This window comes from Triturus cristatus, chromosome 5_1 (genome assembly GCF_964204655.1).
Source record: "Triturus cristatus chromosome 5_1, aTriCri1.1, whole genome shotgun sequence".
Classification (NCBI taxonomy): domain Eukaryota; kingdom Metazoa; phylum Chordata; class Amphibia; order Caudata; family Salamandridae; genus Triturus; species Triturus cristatus.
In genome coordinates, this window is record NC_140587.1 from 102,394,631 (window position 1) to 102,410,742 (window position 16,112).

The 16,112-nt window shown below is 48.1% G+C and overlaps 1 protein-coding gene across 6 annotated transcripts in view; it reads left to right on the plus strand.

Annotated features, from left to right (window-relative positions):
* Nucleotides 1-16,112, plus strand: part of NUGGC (nuclear GTPase, germinal center associated) — a 1,337,967-nt gene that overhangs the window by 332,704 nt on the left and 989,151 nt on the right. The gene's annotated exons all lie outside the window — the stretch shown is intronic.

The following is a 16,112-nucleotide window of genomic DNA, read 5'->3' on the forward strand; positions in this document are numbered from 1 at the left end:
ACTGTTGCAGCAACGCTACTCCGCCGGCGGGGGTATATGTTGAGGAGACTGTGCCCCCAGGGCCAAGCCGACCCAGCAATCTTTGCTCCGCAGCGCGTCTCCTCCACGGATCCAGCCGCACGCCAGTCCCCGGCGTCTGCGCACGCTTCAGGCCGCTCCGTCGCTCATCAACCACTGGGCCGATCTCCGCCACAGCTCCAGCCACGGGTTCAGGAGTTTCGTCGGGAAGGGCAGGTACCCAGCGCATTTTACCGGGGACGAGAGGACCGAGCTCAGGCACCTGAATTGCCGATAATTGTCGGATTGATTCGCTCGATCGGCGGAGCTGCGATTTCAGGCAGCCATTCCGCGTTGCAGCCAAGCCACGCCCCCCATATAAACAAGTTACTTACCTTCGGTAACGCATTATCTGGTAGAGATAATATGTGGCTGCAGATTCCTTTCAGACCCATCCATGCCTCCCCGTTCTGCTGACACATTTATAGGGCTAAGTTTGTTCCCCTTTACAGGGCCCTAGTTTTGACACACAATAGTCAGTTCACTTCATGGTTCTGCGCTTCTGGTGTGGAAAAAGTGAAAAGGAATGGGCATCGCGTGTATGGGAGGCACCTATATAGGTGATCCCGACATCACAACCGATGCTTGCGACATCACATGTAGCCAGACTGAGCCACCCGATGGCGTGCGGGGGTACTGCCCATGCAAAAAATGTACAGATCCAGTCTGACGTCTGGGTAATTCAAAGGTAAGGAATCTGCAGATGGATATTGTCTCTACCTGATAATGCATTACCGAAGCTAAGTAACTTGTTCAACTGTGTTAGTGCGCGATAAACCCTGGGTTTTCCCTGTAAGTATTCTAGGCTATGAGTATGTATCAGACCCATATGAGAGTTAAAATCTCTGCACAATGCAATAGGTGCGGGCCAGGATGCTAGGCCTAAGATCAGATTTTCAAATAGTAACCCCTCATTGATATTGGACCCATAGATCAAGTAAACGTAAACCCACCTACTTGACACACTGCCAAAATGAATCTGCTCAGTTTATCTCAGGATCTCTTCACATCACACAGACCTGATCTACCTAATAGGACTCCCCACTTCCCCCTTTGATTGCCTCGCTGTGTGGTACAGACTATAATTCAATACCCCAGAGTCCCAAACACCCATTTTCTGACTTCCGAGATGTGTGTTTCTTGAAGGCAGATAATGTCGGCCTTCATTATCCGCAGCCACTTTGTCACTCTGACCCGCTTGTAAGTCCTTGACGTCAGCAGATACTATACGGATCGTATCCCTCAGTGGAAAGATCAGAAAATGAGAGAGATAGAGACGTGAGAAAATCCCAGGACAGGCCATTCACAGTTAGTACAGCACAACATATCAGATACGGGCCACTTCCCTGACCACTTCCTGTAACCACATCCCAACCAATATCTGAAAGGAAAGAAAAATATCAATTGCCCTCAGTTCCCCTTCCATTCTTTTAACACTAGTTCCCTATTTCCTCATTTTTCCTTATAGTCCACGATTCCTCTACACCCTCCCCCCAAGCCTTCCCATGCCATCAACCTTGTACCCCCTCAGCCTGCTTAAACCCACTCACCTACGTGTAGCCCCCCCCCCCCACCCTCTCTCTTGAAAAGCAAGCGGACCCTTCATACCTGGGCCCGACGATGAAAAAAGGCCACAAGAATGACTTTGCAACAATATTATTTATCGATACTTGATAAAGTCTTAAAACTCTTGGAAAGAGGACTGAATCGCTCTTGATTCACCAGTAGTTATGGACAAACTGAGGGAGGCAATGATCTCTCTTGCACTGGTGAAGGCAGCCAGACCAAACAAAAATCCCCTTGAGTTTTATCGTAATTTCTTTTTCAATTTCATCAGAATATATGCTTGGAATAATTCTAGCCTCACAAAGAGGAGAATCAACAGCTTAACTGTGGTCTAATACTAATATAGTGATATTTAAAAACAAAGGGGAGGCCAACCTTGAATCCTGACTCATATAGGCTAATTTCGTTAATCGACTGTCATCTTAAGATCTACTCAAAGGTGTTAGCAACCTGGATTAGCAGGATCGTTGCTATATCGGTTTACCCCTGGCAGCACGGGTTTATCCCAGGTAGAGGTACAACAGATCATGTCAGACCTATAACCTTGTTTGATAAAGCAGAAATCATGGGGGACCCCTATTGTAATGATACTGCTTGATTCGGAAAATGCCTTTGACCTGGTCATGTGGGTATATCTGTGGGAATCACTAGAGGGAGTTGGGCCCGGCTTCCTGAATGAAATGAAATGAAAAGACCATTTATTAAGCACGATAGCTACCCTCAGGCGTCCTAGCGCTAGGGACAACGCGTACAGGAAAAACAATTGAAGGTTTATTTGGGTTTATTAAGCAGGGTTTTTAAGTGTTTACGGAACAGAAGTAGGTTGGGCTCTGATTGCATATGGAAGGGGAGGGAGTTCCAAAGTTTGGCTGAGTTATAAGAGAACGACCGGCCTCCCACATCTGGCTCTCTTGATCCTAGGTACTGTCGCGAGGAGAGAGGATGCTGGTCTGAGCTGTCTGTTCGGGTGGTAGAGGGTGATCAGTGAATGTTTAATGACAGCGCCTGTTTTCCAGAAGGCTCGGTGGGCGATGCACAGGGTCTTAAATTCGATTCTTTCCCTGACTGGGAGCCAGTGGAGGCTCTTTAGTCCGGGTTTGACTGGAAGTCGACGGGGATCTGAAGCAGTGTTCGGGCAGTGCAGTTTTGTATGATCTGGAGCTTGCGCAAGGTGGTTTGGGGGGCCCCTAAGTAGAGGGCGTTCCCGAAATCCAGACGAGACAGAATGAGACCCTGGACCATGATCTGTCTCGCATTCCCTCAAGGTGTTCTGTGCTGTGTGTGGCTGATTGAGAGCCACCACTATCTGAGTGTCGTCAGCATAGGTGATGATTTTTATCCCGAACGGACGGACTAGCTCAGCTAGTGGGCTAGTGGGCTCATATATATATATTAAATAGCGTAGGGCACAAAGAAGAACCCTATGGCACACCGCAGCCAAGAGGCTTGCTGGGGGAGGTGATGTCGCCCTCAAAAATCTGGAAGGCGCGGTCTGAGGGCTATTCAGACCATGTATGAAAATCTCAAAGGTTAAATTAAAATGATGGGCTTGGAATCAGAAAGTATTAAGATTACAAGGGGAAGACCACAGTGTTGCCCCTGCTCCTGTCTATTAATTGCTTTATATATAGACACCTTTCTGGACAAGCTAATTAATAATCTAGTCCTAAGAACTGATAGTGAATGGTTTGACTATAGTACTGGCGTATGCCAAATATGTGGACATTGTTACTACTGATCCCAGTGGTGCGACTAAAGAAGTCGAGATGGAGGCAACAATGGTCAGCTATCGGGATATCTCCTCAACAGAGAGAAGACTCAAATTATGTGTAATAATTCCACCAGCAGGTACATTGGGAAGACAGATAGGGCGACTTTTCTCAGGAGTAGTCATCACTCCTACTATGCGGATATTATCCCAGCAAACCATGACCCTCTTCTGCCCAAAATCAAAAGACATAGGGTGTATAAATAAATAACATTTGACGATGATAGGCCAATCCAATGTAATTAGGATACTGGTACTTCCTAAAGACCTCTATTCAGGACAATCCCGTTTGGAGTAGGTATCTGGAAGCATAAAAGGGTGAGAATAGCTCTGAAGTTTCCAGCTCTCCCCTTGGATAGAGGTGGCTGGGTTGTCCACTGCTATAAGCATTATCTAGGGGCTCCTATGTTACAATTCATGGAACCAATAATAATGGATTGTAGGGGACAGAACGATGAGCAGGGGATCCCCTGAGCATCTGAGTTAACACTGAGAATGGAGGTCAAGGGATGCTTCTTAAGAACTCTGGAGCCCAGCTACTACAAAAACAAAACAGTTCGGTTTAAGACGGTCGAGATGGCACATAGAATGTGGGCAGCCCTGAAAGACAAACTCTGGATCTCTCGATAAAATGCCTATACTCCACTTTGAGGGTCCGCTCGGCTCTTTCAGGTCAAGCATTGTATGACGTGGAGAAGGGAGGGGATACAGAAGTCAAGGGATCTTTTCTCAGATGTCCAATCCTCCACTTTTATGGCTTTGCAGCGTAAAAATAGAATACCACAGCAAAGCTTTTAAAAATATTTACAAAGTAGAGGGTTTGTTCTAAAATTGAACAAGGAATCGGTATTGGTGGATAAAATACCAATTGTGGAGTCTTTGAGAGCTGCTGGCGGAATTAACATCCAGGCTTTATATAGGTTGTTAATAGTACAAACCCAGACGATTTAACTGCACAATAATGGAAGTGAGGCAGCAGACTTAGTCTTGCTCCCGGGGATGTTTGCTTTCAGCAAGCTTTAAGGGTTGGACTTAAGGTGAAGCTGAGTGGCAGGTTAAAAAGCCAGCATTTCAAAACTTTATATAACTTGTATTATACCCACCCGAAAATTGTCTAGATGGGGGTAAAAGAACGGACTCGAAGTATCCAAGTTGCGGAGATAGTGATGCAGATATTGTGCACATATTCTTCTCCTGTGTGAAATTAGGTGAGCTCTGGAATAACATATGCAAATTCTTAAACATCACACCTCAGCTGGTGTTACTAGGGGTAGACGCTCACGGCCTGAAGGATAGGCGTATAGTCTATCCAATTTTTAAACGGATAAATATTGCGGCAGCATGGCTAGACCCAGAATCCCCCTCTTTTCAACAGTGGATCAATAGGTTTCTCGCATTTCATCACTTTGAAGAGAGTTTATATCTCTGCAAAGGTAGGAGAGCCAGAGCCAGAGGTGCTGTTATCCGCTCAGTAATGAGTGGGTGGTTGGCTGCTCTACAGTCCTCAGGGGGTCCAGTCCTAGGGGGTACTGGATAAGGAACGTTGTATTTGTGACACCAGACACTGTTCCATTAATCCTTGATGTAATTTGTTAGAAAAGAAGTGAATGTCATTCTATATCAATATTTATGATCACTGGACTTTGACTATGTATGGATGATGTGATTTAAACGATTGAAGCTCCTATTGTAGATAATACTATTGTTATGATGCCCCTCAAATATTCCTGGTCCCACACACAAGTAAGTTCACGGATGGCTTTTGAGGTATATATCCTAGATAACGCTGCTTGGAAAAGCCAGTTTCTGAATACTAAAACAGTTTCTAACTCTGTACCATCTAAAGAATTCACTTGGGCAAATGAGTCCTTGCTTGCCCTGACTTGCTTGCTAGTAGAACTCTCTGATCATGGCGAACATTCTGAAAATCACATGTTCGAGGCGTGTGCTGTAAATCATGCTGTGCATAAGTCCGCCAGCTCATATGATTACAAGTTTTTGTTCAAAGAAGTTTCTTCGAGTCACGAGGCTGTGTGACTCCCCCTTTTTGTGATACTGCGCATGGGCATTGACTCCACTGCCAGATTGTTTTTTTCCGCCGACAGGTTTGGAAGTAATCTCTAGCACTCTGGTTCGAGACTCTTTCGGTCTCCCTTCGGTTCGCTAGTAGATCCTTCACTCAACGGCATTGTCTCGATCGCATAGTTACCTTGTATTCCCAGTGAATATCCTTCCTGCGCCGTGGATCTTCAACTCGCTTTCGCGAACATACAACCTCTAAAACCTCAGACTCTGCTCTGAAAGTTCGGCCTACAGCAGGGGCCTCCACCTCTTCAAGGACTGAGTCCAAGACTATCGAACCTCCATTTTGGCTCCAAAAGACCAGAGTCACAGTACTTTGGCACCGAGCACACCGACACCGAAACATCCTTCCACTCCGAAATGTTTCACCTTCAGACTGAAAACTCTTCACAAACCAATCCTCCATGTCATGGAGGAACAGCTCAATCTAATCCAGAAAATCTTGCAAATTCAGCCCGGAGCAAAGAAGATAATTCTTCAGCCGTCAAAGCCTCAGTCCTCCAAAAGACAGTTAACTTTTCAAGAGGCTCGAGACATTTTTATACAGACCCCTAATAAGAAAAATAAGGATGTTGCCACTAGCCCTGTACACATTCCCATTCCTACCGCACCAAACCCACCAACACAACCACCTGATTCACCACAAGAATCTGAGGCAGTTAACATGTCCTCTCACTCACCCATTATAGGCGAGGATGACGACATTACACAAGACACACATCCTGGGGAAGCCTACGATCTTGAACTACAAGGGGATACAGACCCCAACCTCTATCCTACACGTCCATCAGCACCTGATGATGCCTCTGTAGGAGAGTAGGGTCTGCAATCCTATGATCACCCAGATTTTTTGCTTTTGCTTCATTGGTTTACGACTTTCTCCGGCTGTGGGCCTGCCAATCAGACCCACAGCCTAGCTGTTCTCTCTCGAAATTAACACACATGTACGTTAGGTGCATCCACTAATTGGAACTGGGCCGCCTTGTCAGTCCCTGTCTCAGCATACCACAGGTATCCAGGGCATCGGTGTACCCAGGGCCTACCAGGGGCTGCAGCATGTATTATGCCACCCCTGGAATGGCCGCCCAAATCTGACACAACTGGCTGCACGACAGCTGGGGCCACGTGGTGTAATCACCCGTTGCTGTAGGTGTAGTATTCCTACACCTAACCCTAAAATGGACACATGGATTCCTATCAGTCACTCCTATGGCAGGCCTTATCAATCCTGAAGGCAGAGTGCGGGGAGTCATGTGGGATGGTGCTCTGGCGCGAGCCGAGCCCGTCGACGGCTTGCGGAACCAAGTCCTAATAGCCGTTCCATGGTGACGCGGGCCGACTATTTGCTAACTTTGGCATCGCATCACCTACACATGTCGAGTAAGGTGTCATACGAATTGGAATACGAACCCCTCGCTAGTTCTGGCGACGGGGTTAGCATTCCCCCCTTCTAGAGGGGCACGACATGGAAGTAACCCTGAACCCCGGTTAAAGTTGACTCAAGCCTCAGCATCACAAAATGGATGCTGCCACCAGACACAAGTCTGACCTCCTGCTGCTGGGGGACCTTCCAGCGAAGGGAGTTTGGACAAAGGGTTTCCTGTCGAGGGCGGTGTTAGCACCGTCCCAGACAGGGTTTGTGTATCCCAGGTAGGCAGGGCTGAAAGGAAGGTGATTGCCAGTGGCACCCCGGTGCTCACTGTGCATAGCCCGGCTCAAACCAGTTTCGGGGGCACACCAGCCCCTGAGCTGGCGCGAAGCCGGACAAAGGATAGGGGTGTAACCACCCCCTCCTGGCTCCACCCATAGGTAGAACCTAGTCACGGGCCAACCCCTTTTTCTTAGAATAAAGGTAGGAGCGAGTCCCCTTCCCAAATTGGATAATCAGATAATCGGATACCTCCGAATCACGAACCACTTTCCACGAAAGGAACTCTTGACTATTTCTGAAGACTCTCCCTTGTGGCTAAGGAGTAGCCACCCTGCACCAGCAGGCACCAACTAAGCGCTTGCGGTTTGCTGTAAGTCTCTCCTACGGATCAAGACTGCCCAGCTCGACGAGACCCGAGTTCCCTGCCATCTCTGACCTTTTACCTCCCTCATCAGCTCAGCTGAGAGTCGTAGGTGTGACGAGACCTGCGGGACCGGCTATCTTCAGAACCTGCACGACGCTTATCTAGCACGCCCACCGAGGGACCCTCGAGTGAGTGCACCTAGGGTTTGAGAAGCCCTAAACCCTGAGCAGCTCCAGCATCGAAGTCTGTCTCCCCAGCATCCGCGAGATCTGCGTGGGGGGCCCTTCCGCTCCTTGCTGTTCACCGCGTTGTCCGACCACTTGCCGACCGGCTTGTGGCCCTCTTCACGACGCTCCAAGATTACTTTTCATCACTAGTCTGGTTGCTCCAGACTGGCACTTGCTCCCCTTCAACAGAGGAGTACCCCGGACCCTCCTGGTCCACTCCCGACGCCATCTTGACTCCCCCGCTTGGGTGGCCACTGCCAAGATCCGCTGCCCCTTCCCGGGCCCAGCATCATCGACAGCAGACACCTTCGTGGGACAGCTCGCCCTCCATCCTGGTCGCCGCCGCGCCTCCTGGTCCGAGGAACAGCCGAGTCCGACGTCACCCACTCACCTGGTCGAGGTGACTTCAGCCGGTACCCTCCTGGTACCCACACGATCGCTGGCTAGCGGTTGAGAACTGAGTCCCCTCTGCTTTCAGGTTTTCCTTCATCACCGATCCAGGCTTGGATCGCTCTGAACATCGTCACTGGTCGCCTGCCAGCAACTTCTTCTTTCAGGCTCCTGAGACTACACGAGGACTCCCGACATCTTGACGAACTTCACGCAGCCGCAGCCTCCGGGCTAGGTAAATCGAGCATCTCGGTGCTCCATCGCAGGTTCGCTCTACAAGTGTCCAGTTCCTTTTTCGTTTAGTCCCACTGATCGGAACACTCCGAAATCAGTACCTCCAGACTCTAACCATTCGCATTTCACTGTTAGTGTAGATGGTTTCTCGTGCCCCTCGGGCATTTGTGTAAGTTGTGCAACTGAAGTATTTTCCTAAGAGTTTTGTAGTGTGCGTAGCTCCCTGACTCATAAAGAGCCAGGGTAGTCTTGTTATAAATAAATACCCTTTTATTTTCATAACAACTTGTGTGGTGTCCTTTCACTTGGTGTTCAAGGGGCATATGTGATGGTAAACAGCTGGCTTAACACGCCCTCTAGAGTTTAGCCTAAGACTGCTCGTATCCACGCTACTAGGATAGCTGGTCTAAAAGGTTGACTTACAACCAATCATCAATAAGGGTCGTTTGGAATGATACACAGTGATCACTAGAATAGTGAGCACTACATATCAGGCCAACTTCTCACAGCCTCTGCCTATCAAGCTCCAATAGCCAGGATGACGGCTTTTCATCAAGCATCTTTACATAAGGACACAACAGAGATTACTTCCTTTTTGAAACACACACTTATGCTCAAAGGGAGGCACAATATTTACCACTCCTAAAGGGAATGCTACGTAATGCAGAAGATATTTTTAAGGACCCTGTCAAAGCTAGAATATGAACACCATGCATTGCACAAAAATTTAAGGCTGCACCCTCTGTTCCCATATACATTAGAGGTTAATTAACCCCGGTCTCCCTAGTAGTCTCTAATGCACGAAAAACGGCAAACTCCCAAATCTCAGGGGACTCGCATCCCCAGAAAAGGAGTATAAATTAATTGATGCCTCCGGAAAACGCACAGCAGCACAATCTGCAAATCATTGGCATATTGCCAACAGCCAAGTTCTATTAGCTTGTTACTATGAAGCTCACTGGGATAAAATGTAGGGGCTCTTCCAACATCTCACAGTGGAATAGAAGAAAAGGGGGCAGGACATTTTTAATGAGGTGTAGCTAATCGCAAACAACTCGATAAAATGCGCATTAGGTTTTTTAGACACTGCTGCTAAAGGCCTAAACACCAGCCTGCTATTATTTGCTTTGCTCCATATCTCCAACTTTAAACCTGAACTGCAGCAGGCAATCCTTCCTCTCCGGGCCTCAAGTGGAAACAGACCTTGAGAAAATGAAAGACACTGAAGTCGCAAAATCAATGGGGGCTCAATTTCAAACAACGTGCTAGATCTGCCTCCACAGACAACACAGGGACAGCCCATAAAAATCAAGCTTCCACTGCTAAGACCTTTTAAAGGGGTGCACACACAGGAAATAATTTCGAGGTAAGGGGTTGTGGGAATAATACCTGTAACCCAAATACAAATACCAAACAATGACTTCCCCACCTTTCCCTCTGACCATTTAACAGCTGTCGGGAGTCGGCTTCAGAACTTTTTTGTCAACATGGAAATCAATCACAACAGACCAATGGGTGTTGGACATTATGCAACATGGTTACTGTCTGCAGCTCATTACAACTCCTCCAAATATTCCACCTCGCAAACGTAAATTATCGATACAACACCAGGTTTTCCTCAAAAAGGAAATACCCGCTCTCCCTCTCAAAGGAGCAACAGAGCCAGTCCAAAAACAATATCAAGAAACAGGGGGATATTAAACTTCCTTATTCACAAAAAAGGACGGAACACTGTGACCTATTCTCGACCTCTGGCCACTAAATCATTATATCCTATCGTAACACTTCCACATGGTCATTCTTCAAGCAGTGATTCTGCTATTCTACTTCCATATACCCATCCATCCCGCACACCAAAAATATCTACGGTTTGTCTTCCAAGGAAAGCATTGTCAATAGGACTTTTCCTCGCACCACATGTATTCACTAGCAGTGGTGGCAGCACATCAGTAGTGGCAGCACATCTGAGTAGACAAAACATCCATGTATTTCCTTATTTGGACGATTGGCTGATAAAAGCAAACAGTCTCAACCTTTGTAAACCGCATACAGAGCCAGAACTAACCCTATTGCATCAACTAGGACTTTCCGTCAACCTACAAAAGCCACATCTACAACCAGCTACATTATAACCATATCTGGGAGCCATATGAGTTTACCATGCCAAAATGCAGACAAGATGCAAAACATTATACTAATCCAACAATTTTAGACTGGGACCCTGGTCTTTGTCAATACACTTATGTGACTTTTGGGCATAATGGCATCCTGCCTCTCAATAGTCCCACATGCCAGTTTGCTCATGAGACCCCTGCCAGAATGTCTCTCACATCAGTGTACACAGTTACAAGATCTAGTGTTGGTAGAGAGCTGCACACATCGCTCTCTGCAGCAGTGGAATCCACAAAATGTATCCAAAGGGTGGCCATTTCAAGACCCAGTTCCCCAAATCATTCTCACAGCGGATGCTTCCCTCACGGGTTGGGGAGCGCCTCGTCTCCAAAACTTTACAGTTCATGGTGTGTGAGACTCCAAAACCAGAGTTCTCCATATCAATTACCTAGAGCTTCAAGCGGTTCTCCTAGCACTGAAAGCCTTCCTACCTCACCTACAGCAAAAAGTTGTCCTAATCCGAAGGGACAATAATGACATTGCTAAAATATCTACAAAAACAGGGGTACTCACTCTCTCTAACTATCTTGCTTTGCCCAGAAAAATAGAGCGTAGCATTATATCACAACATTCATCTCCTGGCAGAACACGTACCAGGAACAAGCAATCAAGTTGCAGACCATCTGAGCAGGATGCAGCAACAAGTCCACGAATGTGAACTCCACCCTGAAGTCCTCCTACCATGCTTAAAAAAAAAAAAGGTTAACACAAATAGACCTGTTTGCAACCCCAGAAAAAGCTAAATGTCCATACATTGCATCCAGGTACCCACACCCCCTATCCAAGTGCAATGCTCTATGGATGTATTGGTCAGGGATATTTGCCTACGCCTTCCCACATGTCTCTACTGCTTCCTTTAGTGGTCAGAAAGCTCAAACAAATATCCCTCACACTAATGCTCATAGCGCCAACAAGGGCTTATCAACCGTGGTTCACAACACTACTGGAGCTCTCCCTAGTTCCACATGAGACGCTTTCCCTTAACCTTCTCGCACATAACCAAGGCACAATAAGACATTCCAATCTCAAGGAATTGAACCTTGCGATATGGCTCTTGAGGTCATAGAATTTGGATACTTAAACTTACTACAACCACACATGGATATTCTTAAACTCGTAGACCTACCACAAGACAATGTTATGCTGCCAAATGGGAACGATTTGTCGTATACTGCCAACAGCAAAAAGTCAACCCTCTAAATGCACAAGTACAAACAATTTTTTGTTGCATTTGCAAACCACAGGTTTAGCCAATACTTCAAAATTCTTACACCTCGCTGCCATTGCAGCCAACTTGCCAAATAGACAACACTTATCTTTGTTTAGAATACCTGTTATTAAAGACGTAATTGAATGACTTGAAAGAATCATTACCTCCTAAGCTTCCACCTGCACTAGCATGACACTTAAACATTGTACTAACAAGACTTTTGGGACCACCATTTGAGCCACTACATTCTTGCCAACTACAATATTTGTCCTGGCAAGTTGCCTTTTTAATTGCTCTTTTCACTTAGACGGGTCAGTAGATCCAGGGACTAACCTTGGAAGAACCATTCTTCCATCTTCATAGAGACAAGGTAGTGCTCAAAACAAACCAAACCCAAAGTTCCTTCCAAAAGTTATTTTACCTTTCCATATTAATCTATAGAATTACCAGTCTTCTTTCCCCAACCTGACTCCGTTGCAGAAAGGGCTCTACATACTTTAGATGTCAGAAGAGCTTTAATGTATTATATCGACAGAACTGAAACATTTAGATAGACTAAGCAGTTATACATTGCTTTTTCTACTCCTCACATTAGAAATGCGATTTCTAAATCTGGAATATCAAGATGTATAGTAAAATGCATCAAAATGTATTATGCTAAAGCTAAAAGACTTCTACGCGTTCCCCCTAAAGCTCAATCTGCTCTTAAAATAGGGTCTTTAATGGCATTTTTAGGGAACATTCTTATTGCTGACATTTGTAAAGCAGCAACATGGTCCACTTCACAGACCTTCACAAAACATTACTGTGTGGATGTATTTACACATCAACAAGCCAATGTTGGCCAAGCGGTACTAAGAACTTTTAAAACCACTGCAACCCCCACAGGTTAACCACCGCTTAGGGAGAGCAACTGCTTAACAGTCTATGCACAGAATGTGTATCTACAGCACACATGCCTCGAACGGATTATGTTACTTACCCTGTAAGCATCTGTTCTTGGCATGTAGGTCTGTAGATTCACATGCTCCCTCCCTCCTCCCCAGACCCCGTTTAATGTTGCCATTTACATACTTTAAGTTACATCACTCTCATGGAAATCACATTACGGATGCATACTACAACCTCATTCTCGCCTATCTACGGCTCAACAATCAGGCAGTGGAGTTGATGCCCATGTGCAGTATCACCACAAGGGAGAGTCACACAGCCTTGTGACTCGAAGAAACTTCTTCGAACAAAAACAACTTGTAATTATCCAAGCCCAACAGTAGATGGTGAGAATGTGAATCGACCTCACTATATGCCAAGAACAGATGCTTACTGGGTAAGTATTATAATCCTTGTCTGATTTGTAATCCTCCACCCCTCAGCCGGCTCTCTCGCACAGGAACACACCCCTGCCATCTTTGTTTCTTTGTGTCATCAGACATTTATGGGTTTTCTGTAGGTTCAGGCTGCCAACAGACAGTAAACTAGATGCAGTGCATTTGGGAAATTTGGAAATCCGCTACAAGTAAAAAGCGGCTTTAGAGTAGCTTGCTACAGATATCACCCCAGATCTGTAATAAAACCTACCACAACCATATATTTTTTGCCATCAACATATCCTTACGTTTCTATTGCTGGGTGCTCGACCACCCTATTCTCCCCCCTCCCCCCCCTCGCCCTTATTGACTGGCTGGGTGATTGCGCTCAACATGTCAGATTGTAAGCGTTTTCTGTTGCGCAGGCATACATCCCTGTATGACTCTAAACCAAACTTTGTTTGTCTTGGTCTTCTTAGCATGGGAGTTCACTACGTTTATGAGTTTTGTATGGGTTCAGGGTGCCCACAGGTTATAAACAGGGTTCAACGCATTTTTGAAATTTAGAAAGCAGCTGAAGGGGAAATGCTGTAATCTGAAAGAAACACGTTAGTGTTAGATTCCTTAACTTAGAATATCCCCAGGCATCAGATTGGATCCGGAAGGTTTTTACTACCAGTACCTCTGCGCGTCAGTAGGTGGCGTTTTGCGGCTCCGTGTCAGTCGCTGGAGTCGTATGTGCCGAGATGACATCACGGAGACTACTTAGGCACCACCCATGCGCGCTGACGTCAATCCGGTTAGAGCACGTACCTTAGTCACTTTTTGAGACTTTTGTCTCCTGTAAGTTTGAGTCTACTCTGGTGCACGTAGGGATGCCTGGCTTTAAGCCTTGTGGGGCCTGCCGTCGCAATATGCCGGTGGCGGACCTCCACGTCTGTCTCTACTGCTTGGAGAGCGACCACGACTCCCGGTCCTGTGTGGACTGTCAGGCCATGGCCCGAAGGACTTGAGGGAGCGGCGCCGGGAGCTGCTTGAGGTCCGGCACTCGTCCCAGCACCATTCACCGTCCAGGGGCCGCTCCAGAGAACGCTCGCGGGGCCACCATCATCGCTCCTCGGGCTCCAAGTCTTCACCCTCGGATTTGGGTAAGAGACGACATAAAAAGAAGTTGAAGAAGCATTATCGCTCTCCGATGTCCCCCTGTCGGTCCCCGGATGTGGACGAGGTGGACAGGGAGCCCGGGAGTCCCGCGGCCTACCCACCTTATCCGGGTCCGTAAGCAACTCCCGCACTGCTGCAAGAATTTCTTGCTACCATGGACCGCCTGTCTAGGCCTCATGCTCCTGCCGGCGCGCCCTCGGGCCTCGTGTTAGGATCCTGTCGGCCCCGGCGCCGCAGGATCCTGCGCCGCTGGCTCCGGCCACGGCCCCACAAGGTCCCACGCTGCCGGCTTCGGCCCCAGCGCAACCCTTGGCTCCGCCTCTGGTGCCGCAGTGGATGTCATTTGTTCCGCCCACGTTCCAGGACAATTTTGTCCCTACCTGGGATCTGCATTGGGACACAGCGCCGGTTCGGCCCCGTCCGGCTCCGTTCCTGGTGCAGTTTGTTCCTTCCCCGGTCCCTGCCCTGCTGCCGCAGTCTGTATCACACGGCGGAGGTGGAAGACGACTGTGAGGGGTCCGAGGGCCCTCTTACTCGTCAGTGTGACTCTGAGCAGGACTGGGCGGACGAGTTAGAGGAGCTTGATGTCTCCTCTGACCCGGGGTTTGCCCCTCCTCCGCCTACCATGGAGGAGGGCGCTTCTTACACGGTGGTGCTCTGTCGGGCAGCTGAGGTCCTCAACCTTGATCTCCCTACGGTGGCCCTAAAAACTAATCTCCTCACTGAGGTGCTCTAGACGGCGTCCACTTCGTCAGAGCCCCTGCTGCCATGTAATGACGCCCTCACTGATGTCTTACTGGGCACTTGGTAACGGCCAGCCACAGGGGCCCCTGTGGATAAGAACGTGGCCAGGTGTCATTGCCTGGCGCCGGGTGACCCTGCGTTTCTGCCCACTCATCCTATGCCCGAGAACCTGGTCATCCAAGCTTCGACGTCCCAGAGTGCCTTTCCCACGGCTCCGTCGGATAAGGACGCTAAGAAGCTGGAGCAGTTTGGCAAGCGGTTGTTCTCTTCGGTCAGCTTAGGGCTAAGGTCGGTGAATACCGCCTGCCAATTGGGCCGCTATTCCCACGCGGTGTGGGATACAGTTGCACAGGTGTTGCCTCAGTGTCCTGAAGAGACCCAAGCTGTGCTGTCCCAAGCTGTTGCAGAGGGTAAAGATGTGGCTAAGTTCGCCATTCGGTGTGGTTTGGACACCGCGGACTCACTAGGTAGAAGCAATTGCTATGACTGTAGCGCTTCATCGCCACGCCTGGTTGAGATCTACCGGGTTCTCGCCAGATGTCCAAGGCTCACTCATGGACTTGCCCTTTGATGGCATTAGCCTGTTTGGCGATAAAGCGTTTTAAGAACTCGCGGGCCACGGCCAAGTACTTAGGTCTTTCCACGAAAAGCCCAGCCACTCCTGGTTTTCGTTCCTTTCGTGGCCACGGAAGGGGTGCCCAGGTACGTTCCTTCAGCAAGCCTGTGCAGACCCAGCCTTAGCGCGGCTGCGGTTTCCACAGGGGCGGGTCTGGGAATCAGTGTGGGGGTCAGTCCACCTCCGCCGCTTCTACCGGTCCCATTTACTTTCAGTTCTTTTTTCCGGCTCCTGCTAGCAGGACCCTAGAGCATTGAGCTCTCCCCTTTTTAAGGGTTTATTTGAGATTTTGGCAATTGTTGACACTTTTTCTTGTGCTTAGTAGCTGGTACTGTCAACATGCCTGGCTTGTTCGACAAGTGCCCGGAATGTGGTCGAAAGAAGGCTAAAACTGATCCACACGAGGTGTGCATAGGTTGCCTTCCCCAGTCCCACGTGCCTGAAAGCTGTACCATCTGCCACTCGTTCTCAGCCAGGACCCTGAGGGACAGAATGAAAATCAGGCTTCAAGTTCTGGAGGAGAGAAGACTGAAGGCACCAGGTGGGTCTGGAGGGGCTGA